This window comes from Balaenoptera borealis (genome assembly GCF_965194805.1).
Source record: "Balaenoptera borealis genome assembly, chromosome: 10".
In the NCBI taxonomy this organism is placed as follows: domain Eukaryota; kingdom Metazoa; phylum Chordata; class Mammalia; order Artiodactyla; family Balaenopteridae; genus Balaenoptera; species Balaenoptera borealis.
Window position 1 is genome coordinate 64,335,190 of NC_138874.1, and position 17,679 is coordinate 64,352,868.

The window sequence follows — 17,679 nt, forward strand, 5'->3', positions numbered from 1 at the left end:
TTTTGCATCTGTTCACCTCTTAGATCTCCTCATCACCAACTTCCTGAACCATTGTATCAGTTTCCTTCCTATTTTTTAATCTTGCTCCCTCCAAACTATTCTCCCTACTGCAGCCTTAGGGATCTTCTAAAAGCACAAATGTAATAATGTTACTACTCTGCCTAAAACCTTTCAAAGACGGCTTAGGGCCTGAGGAATACCAGGCATATACTGTAAGACTTTGCTGGAATTATGTTGGTCCTGCACCACCACCTCTTTGGCATAGGTGTTGCTCTACAGACCACAGGGATGGGAATATTGACCTGCACTTGGTTCAGTTACGGAAACCTCTCTCCCTTGCCACAGTGATTGGTCCAAGACTGGGCACATGACTAGAGCTGGGCCAATTAGAGGCCTCCCTTGGGATCTGTTCAAACAAACCTAGAGTGTAGTTATTCGGAGTCACATCTCCAACATGGGGCAAACTCTGAGCACTAGGAGAGGCAGAGGGAGGGGCTCTTGGACTGGGCAGCCCGCAGGATCATCCCCTCGTGTTCAGAGTCAATCTGGTTTCCAGTTCTTCTTTTGATTCTGTGTGTGACCTGAGTATCCTTCCAGTAATCTTCCCTCCTTTGGCCTAAGCTAATTTGAGTAGGTTTTTCTCACTTCCAACCAAAACATCCTGACTAAAGTGAAGATCCTTGGTTGTCTGGTGGTTCCCAGAAAACAAATGGATTTCCTTCCAGCTCATGTTTTATAAACATTATTTCATTTGATTCTTACTATAAGCTCGTGAGGTGGGTTTTATTATTATCTTGACTTTACAGATAAGAAGAGTAGGGCTCAGAGATGTAAAGTATTTTCCTCAAGATCCAGAGGCTGAGAATTAGGAGCACTTGGACACCAAGTTCCTCTTCTATTCAAGCTGCTTCCCCTCATCGCCCCGCTGCCCCCCAGCTTGTACACACAAACACACAACACACACACACACACACACACACACACACACACAGAGGGGCTACAGAGCGGAGCCCAGGGAGAGTAAAAGCAGCACTAGGACAGGGACCAGACTGGGACAGGGGGGTAAGCAGGAAGTCAGAGGATGATAAAGGCCAAGCTCCTCCATTTAAAACTTATAGCCAACTCCATGTCCAGGAGAAGAAGAAACTCTCAGCTTCTTTCTTTTACCCCTCCTTGTAACGTTTTTTGTTCCCATAATCTATACCTCAGGCTTGCAGTCTGTGCAATAATCCAGTTATATTCTTGGCAATTACAGTTCTAAGGGCTAGCCCGGAAACTAAGTCATTGTTTACAATACAGCCCTTTTATGAGTTGGGACTGTCCATATCTCAATTCTTTTATTTTGTTTTTTGGTTACGTTGTACTTTTTTTTTTCTTCCAGTTTTATTGAGATGTAACTGACATACAGCACTGTGTAAGTTCAAGGTATATGGCAAAATGATATGACTTACATACATCATGAAATGATTACCACAATAAGTTTAGTGAACATCCATCAACTCATATAGATACAAAATAAAAGAAAAATAAAAAAGTTTTTTTCCTTGTGATGAGAACTCTTAGGAATTACTTTCTGAACAACTTTTATATGTAACATACAGCAGTGTTAATTAATCATGTTGTACATGACATCCCTAGTACTTCTTTATTTCACAACTGGAATTTTGTACCTTTTGACCACCTTCATCCAATTCCCCTTCTCCCCACCCCCCCACCTCCGGTAACCACAAATCTGATCTCTTTTTCTATGAGTTTGTTTGCTTTTTGAAGTATATAATAGACCTACAACACTATGGCAGTTCCTGGTGCACAACGTAGTGACCTGATACTTCTATACATTTCAAAATGATCACCACTGCAATTCTTTTTACTTTTTAAGAAAGGAAGAGAAAATGGGCCTGCCCTGCTTTGAGTGTCCCTGATGCTTTCTGAAGCCACCCCGTATTATTGTAAAAATGGGTCAGGTAAAGCTTGGTGGGTCTCAAAGGGCAGCTGGAAACGGCAGGCGAGTGTCATAAGTAACTGTCAGTGAGGCCTGGTGGGGGAGGGGTGGAGGCCTTGCCGGTTTTGTGGGCACTTCCCTCACCCTCTTCATGCCCTGCAGCAGTGTGGCCAGCTGCTCCAGAAAGCAGCTGTCTCCCTGAGGCTGCTCAGGCTGGCGGGACCTCCAACATCATCGGGTCCATGATTCACAAAGCTGGCCTTACTCTCTCCTTGTTCTAGGCTCATGACCTCCTTCACATCCAGGGTTAAGCAGAAATCATCAGGTGTGGATGATCATCTTTCCAATCGCAACCTTCACTGGAAACATCTTCTCTGCCTCCACACCCCCCTTTTTAATAATGGTGGAGTCATTCCTCTACCAGAGGTGTCCTCACCATTCATGCCCACATTAACATCTCCTTCCACCTTTTCTTCAGAATCATCACTCCTGCCGTCTCTCCTGCATCATTCCTATCAGTCTTCAAACCTGCTCTAGTAACTTCCATATTTTTACAAAACCCTTTGTATCCTAACAAAAGTAAAAATTGGATATGGCTATGAGCACTGGAAAACAGAGGATTAAACAAGACAGAAATTTCTTTTTCTCAAATACAAAATCAAGAGGTAGTAGCCCAGAGCAGGTACGGTGGCTCCCTAAACATTAGGAACCCAGATTTATTCTAACTTGTTGCACTAACATCCTCAACACATGGCTACCGCTTCAAAGTTGAATAGGCTGGCTGCAGCTCTATTTACATATTCCAGTGAGCACGAGAGAGCAATGGCTGAGATAAGCACACCACTTCCCTTTAAAGCTACTTCTCACAAGTTGCACGTGGACACCTCCACTTTCTTCCTGTTGGCTGGAACTGAGTCATGTGACCACACGGAACCATGAGGGAGTCCTAGAAACTTGCTTTTATTCAGGGAAGCCATGTGCCCAGCTAGAACTGGAAAGTCTAATAAAGGAAATGGGGGAGAATGGCTATTAGGGTCATCTAGCATTCTCTGTCAAAGCCTCCTATGATTCCACATCCCTTTCTAGACCTCTCCCTGTTCTGTGTTCCCTGTTGGACAAGCTGTCCAAACACAATAGCTCTACCATGGTCTGGCTGCCACCCCACTACTCCTGGAACACTGTCCTTATCGTGTGCACCAATGACATTCATGTGGCCAGAGTCAAACGATCCTTCCCTTTCTTCATCTTATCTGAGCTGTAAGTAGCATCTAGTACAGCTGACCACTCTTTTCTGGAAACATTGCTTTGTCAGTCTCTGGGACATAGCACTCTCCCGGTTCTCCTTTCACCTCCCCAGCCTCTTTTTCAGTCTTCTTTCCTGCTCTGGCTCCTCTGTCTGACTCCTCTGGGTCCCTCCTGAACCCTCTCCTCTTCTGCATCTACCTCCTCGACCTAGGTGACTCCCTCAGATCCCAAGGTGTTTACCATCATTAAAATGATGCCTCCGGGGCTTCCCTGGTGGCGCAGTGGTTGAGAATCTGCCTGCTAATGCAGGGGACACGGGTTCGAGCCCTGGTCTGGGAAGATCCCACATGCCACGGAGCAGCTGGGCCCGTGAGCCACAACTACTGAGCCTGCGCGTCTGGAGCCTGTGCCCCGCGACGGGAGGGGCCGCGATAGTGAAAGGCCCGCGCACCGCGATGAAGAGCGGTCCCCGCACCGCGGTGAAGAGTGGCCCCCACTTGCCTCAACTAGAGAAAGCCCTCGCATGAACCGAAGACCCAACACAGTCAAAAATAAAATAAATAAATAAATAAATAAAGTAGCTATAAAAAAGAAAAGAAAAAAAAAAAAAAAAAAAAATGATGCCTCCCAAAGCCCCACCCCCAGCCCAGGCCTCTCTTCTGAGCACCGAGTGACTGGACAATTGATTTGGATCTCTGACAGGCATCTCAACTCAACATGACTAAAACAGAATTCTTTTTTTAAAAAAATTAATTAATTTTTGGCTGCGTTGGGTCTTCATTGCTGTGTGTGGGCTTCTCGTTGCGGTGGATTCTACTGTTGTGGAGCATGGGCTCTAGGCGCGCGGGCTTCAGTAGTTGTGGCACGCGGGCTCGGTAGTTGTGGCTCACGGGCTCTAGAGCGCAGGCTCAGGAGTTGTGGGACACGGGCTTAGTTGCTCCGAGGCATGTGGGATCTTCCTGGACTAGGGATTGAACCCCTGTCCCCTGTACTGGCAGGCAGATTCTTAACCACTGAGCCACCAGGCAAGCCCCTAAAACAGAATTCTTGATGTGCCTCCCTGAACTGTAGTCCCTTTCCTCCAGGCTACTCCACTCAATAAATGAGGCACTGTTCACCCACTTACTCCAGCCAGAAACTTCAAAGTTATCTTTGGTTTCTCTATTCCCTGCCCTTACATCCATCCTATCAGTGTCCATGTCCAAAACAGCATCTTTCAACTGCTCACCTTAGTGTGGCCACCAATTTGGTCCAAACCACCATTAGTTTTGGCCGGGGCTGCCATAACAGTCTAATTATCTCCTTGCTTTTATTTGTGCCTGCCACCCACCCAATTTATTTTCACACAGCAGAAAATCAGAACACATTAGTCTTCTGCATAAAACCCCTCAATGGTTTAATAAAAAGTCTCCATTGTTAAACACAGTCTTGCATGGCCTGGTCCCTGCCCACTTCCCCACTTCATCCTTGTTCTTTTTCCCAGGCTTGCTACTCTAGCCACACTGTTTTGTTTTCAGTTCCTTCACACATTCACAGCTTACCTTTCTCAGGGCCTCGGCACAAACTGTTCTTGACTTGGAATGTCTCTGCTTGGCTTTTCCCAAAGCTATCTCCTCATTTTCTTGACTTCAATTTCACCATCATCTCCTCAAAGACATTTTCCCTGCTGGCTCCACCTAAAGTACAAACAGCTCTTCTTCTCTATCCCAGTCCTTTGTTTTTGTCCTAGCATTTACTTCAACCTGCAATAATGTGTCCTCCACCGAAAATCAGCCTTATGTAGAAAGAGGCTTCAGCTGTCTTGTTTACTGCTCAATCCTCAGCATCAAAACAGGGCCTGGGCTTCCCTGGTGGTGCAGTGGTTGAGAATCCGCCTGCCAATGCAGGGGACACGGGTTCGAGCCCTGGTCTGGGAGGATCCCACATGCCGCGGAGCAACTAGGCCCGTGAGCCACAACTGCTGAGCCTGCGCGTCTGGAGCCTGTGCTCCGCAACGAGAGGCCGCGATAGTGAGAGGCCCGCGCACCGCGATGAAGAATGGCCCCCGCTTGCCACAACTGGGGAAAGCCCTCGCACAGAAACGAAGACCCAACACAGCCATAAATAAATAAATAATTTAAAAAAAACAAAACAAAAAACAGGGCCTGGCACAGATCAGGCGCTCAATCAAGCACCCACTATCTGCTCGAGGATGAATGGATGGACAGGTTCTCCAAGGAGGTCTCTGAGCTGCCTGGGGTGTCACAAGCAGACTGCATGCCCCTTAATAAGAAAAAACTGGGAATGGACTGAACAGTTCCTTTTCAAGATCTCCTCCTTACATTGGACTTAACCTGTTGGTTGCTTTTACTAGAATGTGGTGCAACTAGCCTCTTGGCCCAATTTTAACAGATCCGAGCTTCCTGCTGTCCCCAGAGCAAACCGCTTAGCCCTCCTCCACCTGAATGAGTTTAAGGCTCATTAAAAAATGAGGCGTGCCTGGGCCTCATTTTTCAGATAGGCGGATTGAGACTTCAGAGGTCAGCCTTTTTAACATCAGAGCCCAGCCAGCGATGTGAATACCTCTCTAACACAGGCTGTACCTTCAGTCCCCTCCCCCCGCAAGAATCCTCTCAGCCATCTTGTCAGGATGAAGGTGAGGGACAAATCTCGGCAGGCAGTCGAAAGAGAGCGTGGTATTTTTAGTATGAAGGCTACAAGCAGCCAGTCTTTACCGGCCGGTTTGCAAAGAAATAAATATTAATTTACTACCCCAGTCTTGAAGCCCACCCCCATCCCCAGTCTCCGAGGCCCGGCAGGAACGCCTTCCAGTACTTTCAATTCAGCCATTTTTCTAACCCTGCGCTCACCTCTCTACCCGGTCACCCCCGTAGCCCCGAGATGTGCACCCACAACTCGCGCTTCTCTCAGGCTGGGTTCCGGTGGGGTCAGTGACAAGGCCGACGTGGCGTCCACGTATTGCTCCGGCCCCCAAACGTTGGGTGCGGGTCCGGGCTCAGCCTGCCCCGCGCACCCAAGGGGCGAGCGCCGACTAGGGCCGCCCCCGCCTGCGGCCCCGCCCAAAGCGGGACGAAGAGACGCGCCGGGGACCGGGCCCCGCCGGTTCTGCCCAGGCGCGGGCTGGAAGGCCGGGCGGGGCGAGCGGTGGGGGCGGGGCGAGCGGTGGGGGCGGGGCGAGCGGTGGGGGCGAGGCGTGGAGGGCGGGGCCGCGCCGGGCGGCGCAGGGAAGTGGCGCCCCTTTCTCAGCCGCCGCCGGGCGCCGCGCCCCCGGCCCCGCCCCTCCGCGCCCCGCCCCCGCGCTCGGATGGCCTGAGTCGCGCCCTCCCGCCCAGCGCCGCCGAACTTGCTCTAACTTCCTTGGCCCAGCCCGGCCGCACCGCTGCAGTCGTCGTCGCCGCCGCCGCCGCCGCCGCCGTCGCGCCCGGGTGAGTAGAGCGCGGAGTCCCCGCTGGAGCGTCGGGCCCTGCCCCCCTCATTGTCTGAGGCCGATCCCCCTGAGCGCCCTCTGGGGACTAGGACTGCTCCCCATGTCCAGGATCGGTCCCTCCGGTTCCCTCGCCTCTGCCCCGGGGGCGGCCCGGCGGGCGGCACTGGCTTTGTCTGCCCAGATCGCCCGTGAGGGGCCGGAGGCCTTGGCCCGGACCCCGCTGAGCCGAACTCGGGCGCCGGGCGGAGTGAGAGCCGAAGCGGGCGACCCGGCTGGCGCTCGGGGTTCTGCCGCCCTCGCCCTGTCCGTGTCCCCGGACGGGTGCCTGCTGCGACCGGGCGGGAGTGGGAGCACTCGGGGAGGGAGGGGTCGGACCGCCGCGGTTCTGGGCTCTGCCCCTCTCCCCAGCCTCGAGCCTTGGGTTGGGCACTCCTTTCGGTTCCGTCACGGACCCTCGGCTGCCCGGAGCTTGGGCCAGGGGTGGAGGGTGGCGCGGACTGGGGAGGGCGGTCCCCTTCCCCGCCCCGCCTCGAGTGTGCTCCAAGTCGCCCACCCCGGCCGTGTGTTCCACTCTGCCCTGCACGGGTTTGGGGCGGGCGGAGTTTGAGTAGGTGGTGACCAGCTTCTCCGTGTTGGTCGTTTGGGGTTGTGCTTTGCAGCGAAGCCCGACTCCTGACCTAACTGGAGCCTCGGTCGAGTTGGGTCTGTGGCTGCGGAGTTGGCTCGTCCCGGGGCCACTGCTCCTGCGGGGAGGAGTGGTGGTGCCGCCAGTGGGTATGGGTGTGTGTGTGTGTGTGTGTGTGTGTATGGGGGGTGTGTGTGTCTGTGTAGGGACTTGGGTACCGGGACTGCTGGGACACGAATCCGGGAGGCCCATAGAAGTTGGTCTCAGGCTAGATGGGGTCCGTGCTGTGAGGAGTCGGGAAATGGTTGGCCCCCCGTACTGCCCTGGCGGCTGGCTGCGGCGCTGTGTAGCAGCGCGCTGGGGTCTGGGGCATCAAGTCGTCCTGGGCCATGAGTGCAGGGCATTGCATTGGAGCCTTTGCAGGTGTGCTCTCTCCCATGGTCTGCTCCGTAGGAGTCCTCCTGTCTTCTGAGATGGGGGTTGCCTTGGGGCTGATAGGAGTGGGTGGAGCTGCCTGCCAAATCCTCAAAAGTAGCCTTCCCCCTTCCCCTTGACCTCAAAGTAGGGGAAGTTAGTGCCTGCAGAGTGCTCGGGTCACCCTTCCCTGCTGGTGAAGGGAAACCTGGGGCCTAGGCCATCAGAGCACCCCAGCACCCCTACATCCCCTCTACATTCAGTCAGCCCTGTGGAAGGCCAAAGCACCCTTGTTTCCAGGGATCCTCCTGGGCCCTGGCACCCTCAGAATGAAGCGCGTACTCCTCCATGATGGCCCCGTTTGCCCTTCTAGCTCCTCTCTCAGCTGTCTCCAAGCTTTGTCCCATCATGAGGATCCATAATGTCTGGGGGTCAAGCCTTGGAAGCCCAGGCTACCAGACGGATTTCCCCTCCCCTCTTATTGCATCCCCACATCTCTGAACTCCACTGCTTGGACTACCAAACATGGTCTTCAGTTCATTCAACAAAGCATGGTTGAGAGTCTGTGGGGTGCCAGGAGCTGTTGCAAGCATTGTTCCAGGCTCACAGCTGGCTGGCAGCTCTGTGTGGTCTTAGAACCCAGGCTGGACATGTAGTAGATGCTCTGTAGCGTTTATTAATCTGAGCTTGATCTCTGCTTAGCAGCATTATTCAGGCAAACAGGAGTTCAAGCCCACTGGTGCATTTGGAGGTTTGTGGCTGCCTCTGGGAAGAAAGGGCATGGAAAGAAAGGGGCTGCAGAAGGGTTGGCTGCCCAGGGAAGTTCCCCCCTTTACCAGCTGGGCAGCTGTGCAAATCTCTGAGGGCAGGTGAGGGCGCCTCCTTTCCCGTGATTGAGAGTGGGAGGACAAAGCACGTGTTCTGTGTGGGAGAGGAGGGCGCCCTGCCCTGCAGGTCCTGGTGGTACTGAATTCCCAAGGAGGGGAGGGAGCAGGGAGTTCTGGAAGCTCTGGGTTGTGGAAACATTTTCTGAGGTCTCACTCTAGGTTACTGTGTGCTCAGGGATTTGACTTGTTACTTGTTTAACTTCAACTGAGATAGAATTCAGTTTGGCAATGCCTGTAAAGTGCCATTGTGCCGGTCCTGGGAAACCTTTGCTGGTTTTAAAATGTGTAGTAATAGTAAGTTTATTGAGACCTAATGATTGAGACTTACACCACATACTATCCTAGAAGCTTTACTCGTATTCATTCATTTAATCCGTGAAACGACACAGTATGGTAGATAATGTTAATGTCCCGTTTTACAGAGGATGAAACTGTGGCCTAGAGAGGTCACAGAGTAACTTTCTTAAGGTCTGAATGTGAACCGGGTTTCCTCATACCTAATTAGATAATGCCTTCCTCTCAGAAGTGATTAAAGTTGATTAATACACTGAACAAGCCTGGCCCACAGAGGAACTAGTAAGTTCTTCAGTGCAGGTGCCCTTATGTTCCCTGCTTCTGAAAGCATCTCAACTATCTGGGCACATAGCAGGTTGACTGGTGATGTAGCTTTTGTCTCCCTAAAGCCAGGGAATGGGAAGACCAGCACTGCCATGCACAGTGGGAGCGAGTCATTGACTGTATCTGTCTAGATAGATCAGAGTTTGCTGTGGTAACAATCCTCAAATCTCGGAGGCTTAAAGCAACAAAGGATGATTTCTTACACCACATGCATCGCATGTCTGCTTTATGTTGTTCTCACCATGGGACCCATGCTGATTAAGTGAAATGTTCCTGGTCACTTGGACAGACGAACAGAGAACATGATGAATCTCACCCTGGCTCTTAAAGCTTCCACCCAGAAGTGGCATTTCATGGCCGAAGCAGTCACATGGCCGTACTTCCCTGCAGGGTGGGGAGCGAAAGAGGACTGGAAACATTTGGTGAACAGCACTGATGCCTGCCACCTGCCTACCACTGTGCCGTCTCTGTGACTTCTTCCCAAGGTCTGGGTCCGAGTGTCGTATGTTTCTGTGTCACCATGAACATCGATCACGAATTAGTCAAAGAAATGTCATTTAGGTTAAAGATGAATTGAGGTGCCACATTTGAAAGACAGAGGTGTGGTGAACAAAAATGCTTATTAGGGTAGTAAGAGGTGGTCTGCAGAAGCAGCTTGCTCCTCTGACCCTGGGCAAGTTATTTGAGTCCCTTGGGTCTTCTTTTGCTCATTCATTTTTTCATTCATTAGTTCATGAGCCCAAGGACTAGTGATGAGTCCCAGGCCAGGGATTCTTACTAAGCACTTGTTTAGCTCCTAGCCTGGTGCTAGGGGCTGTAAACTGGGTTCCAGGATTCCTGTTTCCTGCTGCTGGGTCCTGGTCGCCTTTAAGGAGGGATATTATTGCCTATGGGAAGCGAAGCAGGCTCCTGTTCCTCCTCTCTGCCCTGGCACATGAGCCCTTGGACTTCTTGGACTTCCTCATGCTCTGTCTGTATGTGGCGAGTAGGGACAGCCACCTTTCTTGGAAGCAGGAGCATGTAGAAGCACCCTTCTAGGCCTTGCCCTTCCCCTTCCACCTGTGAGACTCTGGGGCTGAGCTTGCAGGCCTAGGGGTATGGAAAGGTAAGGTGGTGAGATTACTAAAGGATGGAGCCACATGGAGGACAGGCTTGAATATGGGGCTGGGGTGGTTCTCTGTCCTGCGAAGTGGTTTAGAACCCCTTTGTTAATTGCATTTTTCCACCCGGGCCACGCTTGCAGGGTGTCAAAGAGCTGGCTACCCTGTGGACCTTGCTTTTGTGGTTTGTCACCGGCTTTGTCCCTGGTGACTTCCAGCAGGGTCAAGAAACACTGGTGGAGGTGGTGAGACTTCAGGTTCTTCTGCTTGTGGTAATGTACTATCCTTAGGCATGTCTCCTCCTTTTTCAGGGCTTCTGTTTTCTTTCCTACCTGGAATAGACGGAGAGAGGCAATGGTGGTCTACAGCAGTGGTCCCATTCTTGGCTGGTCATCAGAGTCCTCAGGGGACTGTGTAGACCTGTGCTTTGAAAATCTTTGGTCTAAGTGAATGCCAGCGTTCTTGGTTTGTCTTATCTTCATTATAGCAGTGAGGTATTCATAATGTCTCAACATCTGTTTTCTCCCTTAACGGCATGTTTTTTTTTTGGCTCAGACAGGGCAAGTGGCTGTGTTGGACCAGCAAAGGGCCTGGCTAGTAGGAAATGTTTAGTGCCAATTAAACATAACGATGAGTAATGTTGTCCAGCACCTAGAGTGGACAGTGGTGAGGCCAGCTTTAGAGTTGTATCTACTTTCTAGCTGAATGACCTAGACAAGTCTTTGATTTTTTTTTTTTTCTTTCTTTCTTTCTTTCTTGGATTTGGTTTTCTCATCTGTGAAGTGAGAAGAATCTGCCCTTCCTGTCCCTCGTGGGGTTACTGTGAAGCATACACCCTTCAGGTTTGAGAAGCAGTGTGTGCAGCCCCTGAGTTAGGGTGATACCCTGGTTTGGGACTGCTGCCATCACGCTGACGGCTCTCAGAAAAGTGCTCACCAGCCGAGGATTCTGGGAAGCCCACTTCCTCTATTCTTGGGCCTGCTGGGGTTGGGCGGGGCTGGGCCTGGCTGGGCGTTGCTGTGGTTTTCCCTCAAGAGGCCGCAGGCTGGTAATCTGAGAGTAAGTGGGCCTGGGCAGGCTTCTGGAGGTCTGTTCTGTCTCGCACGCCCAGTAGCCAAGAAGAAGTTCCTGGAGCCCTGATGTCCATCAGCTGGATAGCAGGAGGGACCAGCTCCTCCCTTCTTGGGCTCTGTCAGCCTGTGCTGCGTGGCTGCGAGCCGTGGCGGGGCCATTGGGATCCTGGGTCAGAGGTACACTCCTGGTGCTGCCTCAGACTCTGCGTGTGTCCTGGAATTTGGGAGAGCTGAGGCTGGGCTTTCCTGCACGGGTAAGGTTTGGGGAGGGGTCAGGACGTGGGGCTGGGCAGAGGTTGACCCTGAGGAGAGGTTCGATGAACCCCCTGTCTGTGTTTTCCCTGTTTACCTGTACTAGCTGTTGGGGCCTGTGCCAGTCTATTCTTCAGGGCCCAGGAAGCATTAAAAAAAAAAAAAGCGGCTTTGAGGAATTTGTCGTCCTGATACTCCGGAGAGGGGCCCTCACAGCAGCTGGAATTAAATGAGTGTCCCCTGTATCTCTTTCATCCACACCCTGAAGTCTGAGTGGTGAGCCTGGGAGGGTCGAAGGCAGCAGCGTATCCCAGGACACACAGTTCCAAGGCAGGGTCTGTGCTGATGCATCAGAAGCCCATCAGGGCACCATGGGGTACCCGGGCTTGTTGGAAAGTGGCAGGTGGAAATAAGGGATATGGCCACCCCAGCTTCAGATTTGGCCTCCCAGGGATGGGCGACTGGGCCCTACATACCCACTGCAGCAGTTCAGGCCATGTGTGACTCTCAGCTTTTGGAGTGTTTTGATCCCCAGTCTGGGGTGCCCACTCAGCTTGCTCAGGTCCCTGCTCTTTCCAGGCTTCTGGCTGCTGCCACCAGCTGCTCCAAGGAAAGGCCCTGGTTGCCCACTGAGTGACCATGGCCACGAAGAGACCCTGTTTCCTCTCCAGATGACCTCCCTAATGTCCGATCACCCTGCAGCTTGGCTGTCTGGTTTCAGCCCTTCACCCCTGAGCCAGACAGACAGGGTCTGTCCCCCAGGGCTTGGTCGGGGAGGCCAGCCCCAATCCCAGCAGTTCTCACACTCTGGGTGAGGGGTCCAGGAAGACTTGGAGCTCCATATTGTTTAAAAAAAATTATTCTGACACTCGTGAAGGCAGTAAGGCACACTTTATTCAGGAGTGTCGTGATAGGTGTAAGGACTACAACAATGGCGAATGGGGTTTTGCAGTAGGGGAGAGAGACTGGCCTCAACCCCAGATGTTACAAGGAAAAGTGGGAATTTATAGCCGGGAGCAGAGGTGGGTGAGTGGATGGATGGTAAATTTATAGGCGGGTAGGGTAATTCTTTGCTAACTGACCTGACAGTTCTTGCTGAAGGCAGGCTGGGGTGATCAGGTGTCACGTGGCAGGTGCTACACGGGGAGGATGAGGAATTTGGTCACATGTGGAAGGTGATCAGCTATGGAGGGTGGGAGGAGATCCTGGCTAAACTGCCTTAGCGGGATTCCTGCTAAAACTGGACTCTACAAGGACAGAGACAGAAGCCCGGGTTTGGGCCTCATGGGGCAGAGGGCTCAGAGGATCCTGACTAGTTTGGTCAAAAAGAGACTGTCAGTGTACGAGGCACTAGCCTGAGCTCATCACCACTCACGCTTGTCGCTCAGGAGTGGTGCCCCTCTTTGTGGGCGTCACTCCCTTGTTTCCAGAAACCCTAGTCCTTTTCTTTACAGCATCTACTGGCTCCTTGGCCCCTGGCTCCTTCACTCTTGGCCCCCGGACCGCCCTCTGCATCCAAGAAACAGCATGGACCCGTGGCCTTGGTTCCCTGTGACCCCCCCCCCCCCGCCCCCAGGCCAATGCTTGCTGCCCTTGTTGCCAGATCTGTTGGGAGCCGGATAACAGCCATTTGACTCTGGACAACCCTCGCTACTTGACCCTCTTTCCTTGGCCTGTGTACCTTGTGTTTCCTGTTCTCTGCATCCTGGGCAAACCAGTCTGACAACTTTATGGATCTCCCTCTCCCACAGGCCTGGGACCCGACTGTCTAATCTGCCTGAGCTGGGCCAAGGGAGGTGCAGTGGGTGATCCCCTCCCTCTCCCCCACTGCCGCTCCAGGGGCCTTCTGGCCTGATCCCCCGCTGCTTCCTTCCGCTGCCCAAGGCCTTCCGATCCTCCTGGTTTTCTCTGCCCCTCTTGTCTGTCTGGTCACACCCTGCACAGATGACCCTGTTGGGTGTGTCTGCTACTCCTGGGGGTGCTCCTGTCTCAACAGTCAGCTTGTTAGGAACCAGACCCCCCGCTGTTGTGAGAAAAAAAAAAAAAAAAAGGGTGTGTGCAGAAAATCTGCTGGCTGTGGGTTCGGGCCTTCCCCCCTTCCTGAGGGCTGGCTTCCACCCCTGCAGGGGACAGTGGCTCTGTGCGGCCATCCTACCTCCACTGTCATCGTCTCCTGTTGTCCTAGCTGCTTCCTGTGAAATACAAGTAATGATATAAACGTGGACAAGGGGGCCTGTCAACAAAAGAGCCGGTGGTAGCCATGGGGTATTCATTCATTCCCGAGGGAGCAGGGAGGTGTGAGTGGTTTGTGCCCTGGTGGAGGGGTGGGATGGGCAGGCCTGTCTGGGGCCCCTCTGGACTAGGGAGTCCTGAAGCTCTCTCTGTGGGAAGACAGATGTGGGGAGGTGGGGCAAGTGCCAGCCGGGGGGGCTGCAGGATTCGGTGTGTTGAGGGTCAGTTCCTACCTGGGTGTAGGGCGCTGCCCGCTCATGCAGAAAGGCGGTCAGAGAGGGACCGGCCTTGGGCTGATGGAGGGTTGTAGGATTCTGCACCAGAGGTGCTGAGGGCCCACTGAGGGCCCAGGAACTTGTCTCCAGCAGCTGAGGTCTGAGGGCTCCAAGTGCCTGCGTGATTCTACTTGTTGTGGAGTCTCATTTGTGCTCCTTAATTTGGGGGCTACTTGTCGAACATTGAACACTCATCAGAAAGCCTCTAATAGGATAGGGGAGCCAAACTTAACATCTTCCCTCTTTCCAGCCACCTTTCTCTGTGGTCTGGGCAGTCTGTGAGTCATTAGATCTTTGTTGTGGGCTGCAAGGTGGGGCAGGGAACTTCTGCTAGGTAGAGAGAGCTCCATCCAGGAACCACTCCCCGCCCGCCGAGTGGTCTCACCCAAATGGTCTGGCCAGTCCTGGTTCTAATAGGCATTGTGTCATACCCCTCAGAAGCAGGAGAGAGACTGGGATGGTTATTATATTGTTCCTTAGGGGGAAAATCACTTGGAGGAAATACATCAGTGCTTCTGAGTGCAGAGTATTTATTGACATGTCAGTTAAAGTAGGCTTTTAAACAACATGTACATATTCCTTTAGTAAGGAACAAATGTGCAAACCCATCTCACAGCTCCATTTTGCAGCTTGCATTTCCTGAAAGGTACAGGGAGTTTAGTGGTTAAGGGGTTGGAGTTTAGAGCTTGGATTTTGGAGAAACTGTTTTTAGCCTGTTCTTGGAGTTGGGCCAGGCCTAGAAATCTGTTGAAATAGCTTTCTTCAGCTGCTAAAATTGGGATGAGTTTGTAACACTAGGACCTTGAGCCTCACTGATGACTGGGGAGGGCCCTGAGAAGGGTCCATGCTGAGGCCTGGGATACCTGCGGCTCAGTGCCCCCAGAACCTGGGGGTCTTACAGTCTCATCGTGGACCGAGTGGACCTGGCTACAGATGGTCCTCTGTATGGAATAACTTAGGTTCCCCTTCTGCCTTGGTCAAAATCTGCTCTTGGTCTTCCTAGGAAGGCTTTCTATTTTGGGACTTGGGGAGGAGTTGTGAGCAGGGAACTCTCTGAGTTGGTAAGTCTGTCTTTACTCCAGAGCCTGGCACTCTCTTCCCCTTTCCCCCCCCTTCTTCTTGTTCTAGGGAGATGCCAGAGACTGCCTGCAGAGAGCTACAAGCCAAATTTTTTGTGCCATGAACTTTAGGGATTTTAAATGTCAATTTAGTTTTAACTTTTTTCTTTAAAAAAATACATGATGAAAGATACATAAAAATATATAGTGAAAATTAATATTTCCACCCCTGACCCCTTCAGTTCTGCTCCCCTGAGGCCCTGTCACCATCACCAGATGTTGGGTGTCTAGTGAAGCGTCTCTGGCCTCCTCTTGTTTATTGCCATGCCGTACACTACTTAGGGAGTTCTGATTTCTACCCTAAAGTTTATCTTGGGATTGTTCCATTTCAGCACACGCAGTTCAGGCCATTCTTTTGAACGGCGGCATGTTATTCCTCTGTGTGGTCAACCCTGATTCACTTTATCAGCCCCCCATGGATGGACATTGAGGTTGCTTTCAGTGTTTGGTTCCTATAAGCCGAGCTGCAGGAATGCCTCACATGTACATGCTCAGAGGTCTGTCGTAGAGATGGCTAGACAGGGAATCCAGGCATGGGGTGCTTGACCAGAAGAGAAACACGCTGTTTTGATTCCAAGAGGGAGCATGAACATTTCTGAGTTTTTCTTTTGGAGGGATCTTGTGTTTCTGCAGTCAGAGCCTAGAGCTGGAGGGACTGCAGTGCTGGTGCTAGTTCCCGCTGTAGTCTGTCTGTTTCAGCTCAGGTCAGCCTGCTTCCAGGGCACCTGGTGTTTGCAGCCCTTGGCTGTGCCCTGTGGGCCTGCCTGTGCACCCGAAAGTGTGATGTAAGAGTGTGAAGAGGCAGTCAGAGCCAGATAGGGTCTAGGGAGGTTCCGGGGAGGCGGGGAGTGGGCTTGAGCGGCCCCAGGAGTTTGCAGGAATTGGGCCAGGTGTGAGGTCCGGCATCCTGGCTGAGAAACAAACAAGGATTTGGGAATCAGCTTTTAGTAGAGCAAATTCTCCCTGGGTTTCGGGGGTTAGTGTGAGGCCTCTTGTCCAGGCCCCACTGGACCTTCCGCAGCTCTGGGATTCCCCCATCTCCTGCCTGCCCAGAGGCTCTGCCTGGCTTTGTGCCGCTTCAGGCTGCTCTGGGCCTGACTTCCACCCTGTGATTTTAAAAGCCTGTGTAGAAGACACTTGGTGTAAATAATAGATGGGTTTTTCTGTTTTGAGCAGGCGGCTTCCTTGCAGAGCAGAAGCAGGGGGTGAGGGCAGGTGAGGTTTTCTTCCTGGGATGGGTTGGGGCAGGGAGGCAGGGATGTGAGAGAGGGCTTACGTTGGAGCCATCTACTGGGATCCTTCTGGGAGTCCTGGGAGTGCTCTGGCTGTTTCCCCATCCTTGTGGCCACCGTGTACCCCAGAAAGGACCATAATCTTCCCCTATCTGGCTCTGGCCACCCCATGCCTGCAAAGGGCAGGGCACGAAGCTGGGAGATTTTAGGGCTGACTGGCAGATAGCCCCCCTAAAAAAAAAAGGTGCCCGATATGACCCTGACCTGGTGAGTTTGAGGCCTGCGTCCCTGCCCTGTCTCTCCCACCATTGCCCTCACATGCCGCCCCTGTGAGAAGTCCACAGCTTCCCATGCCCACCGCTCTGTTGTAAGGAGCTTGTTGTTGGAGCTTGGCAGCACAGAAGTTTCTGTTGTGGCCGGGTGGCAGCTAGGGCTGACCTGTGGGGCTGAGGAGGTGGCGCCTGGGAACTGACAGTGGAGCTATTCATGGGCTCTGCCCCGGTTTCCTGCTGCCTCCCATTGTGAATTATTTTGGGGGGAGGGGAGGAGGAGAGGGGGTGGCCAGTGCCTCTATTGTTGCTGGTAGCGGGAGCCCATTATGCTAATAGAAGTCCTTTAGTGAACAGATCTTAGCCACTCCAGGGCCCCACTCATGTTCTCTGATGTTGGGTGAGCTGCCTAGCCCAACCCTGCCCTCTCCCAGCGCTCCCCATCCCTGGAAATCTGGAGGGACCCTGCCCTTTGTGGGTACCTCTGTCAAGATTCCCCTCCCCCCCCCTCAAGCCCCCTAGCTGTGCCTGGAACCCCCCTGGGGGAGAGCTCTGAGCAGCTGGGCAAGGAGCAGGGGTGCACAGTGCCTGTCTTGTCAGCCACCTGCCCGCCGCCTCTGGGAGTGGTGTCTGCCTGAGCTCTCCCGGCCCAGCTGCACCCTTGGGTGGGGGCCAGGCGTGTGCCTGGGTAGCTGTCAGCCTTGAGGCCTCCATTTTCCTTTGTACCTCAGTGCTCAGCCCGGTGTCCCCTGTGCCTCGCTGGAGCACTCAGCTCTAGAAAAGCCTGCTTGCCGGCAGGCCGGCCTGCAGCCTCCCCCCGCTGCCTGAGCCACGGCCATTTTCCTTTGTTCTGCCATCTCCGGGCTCTTGAATCTCAGGCAGGCGGCGGCAGGCTGGGCAGGCAGCAGGCATCGGGCGCACAGCACCAGCGGAAGCCCTCACGACATGAATCTTCCCACTGAGTCGATGG

The 17,679-nt window shown here is 52.9% G+C and overlaps 1 protein-coding gene and 2 long non-coding RNA genes across 9 annotated transcripts in view; 1 reads left to right on the top strand and 2 right to left on the bottom strand.

Moving 5' to 3' along the window:
• LOC309635489 overlaps positions 1–17,679 on the bottom strand; it is a 456,622-nt gene that overhangs the window by 68,548 nt on the left and 370,395 nt on the right. The window lies entirely within an intron of this gene.
• On the bottom strand, positions 1,465–6,299 carry LOC309635480. Its single transcript, XR_014248848.1, has 2 exons — positions 6,037–6,299; positions 1,465–2,942 (listed from the first exon to the last, which is right to left on the bottom strand). It is a non-coding gene; the product is annotated as an uncharacterized lncRNA (long non-coding RNA).
• Positions 6,473–17,679, top strand: part of TSPAN14 (tetraspanin 14) — a 55,501-nt gene continuing 44,294 nt past the window's right edge. Inside the window, exon 1 of one of the 7 annotated variants that reach the window (XM_082406769.1) lies at positions 6,473–6,612. The gene's annotated coding sequence lies outside the window, so the exon portion shown is untranslated. Of the gene's footprint in view, positions 6,613–11,371; positions 11,586–17,679 lie in introns of those variants that run through there. The other 6 variants (XM_082406775.1, XM_082406771.1, XM_082406773.1 and 3 more) reach the window with 6 other exon arrangements.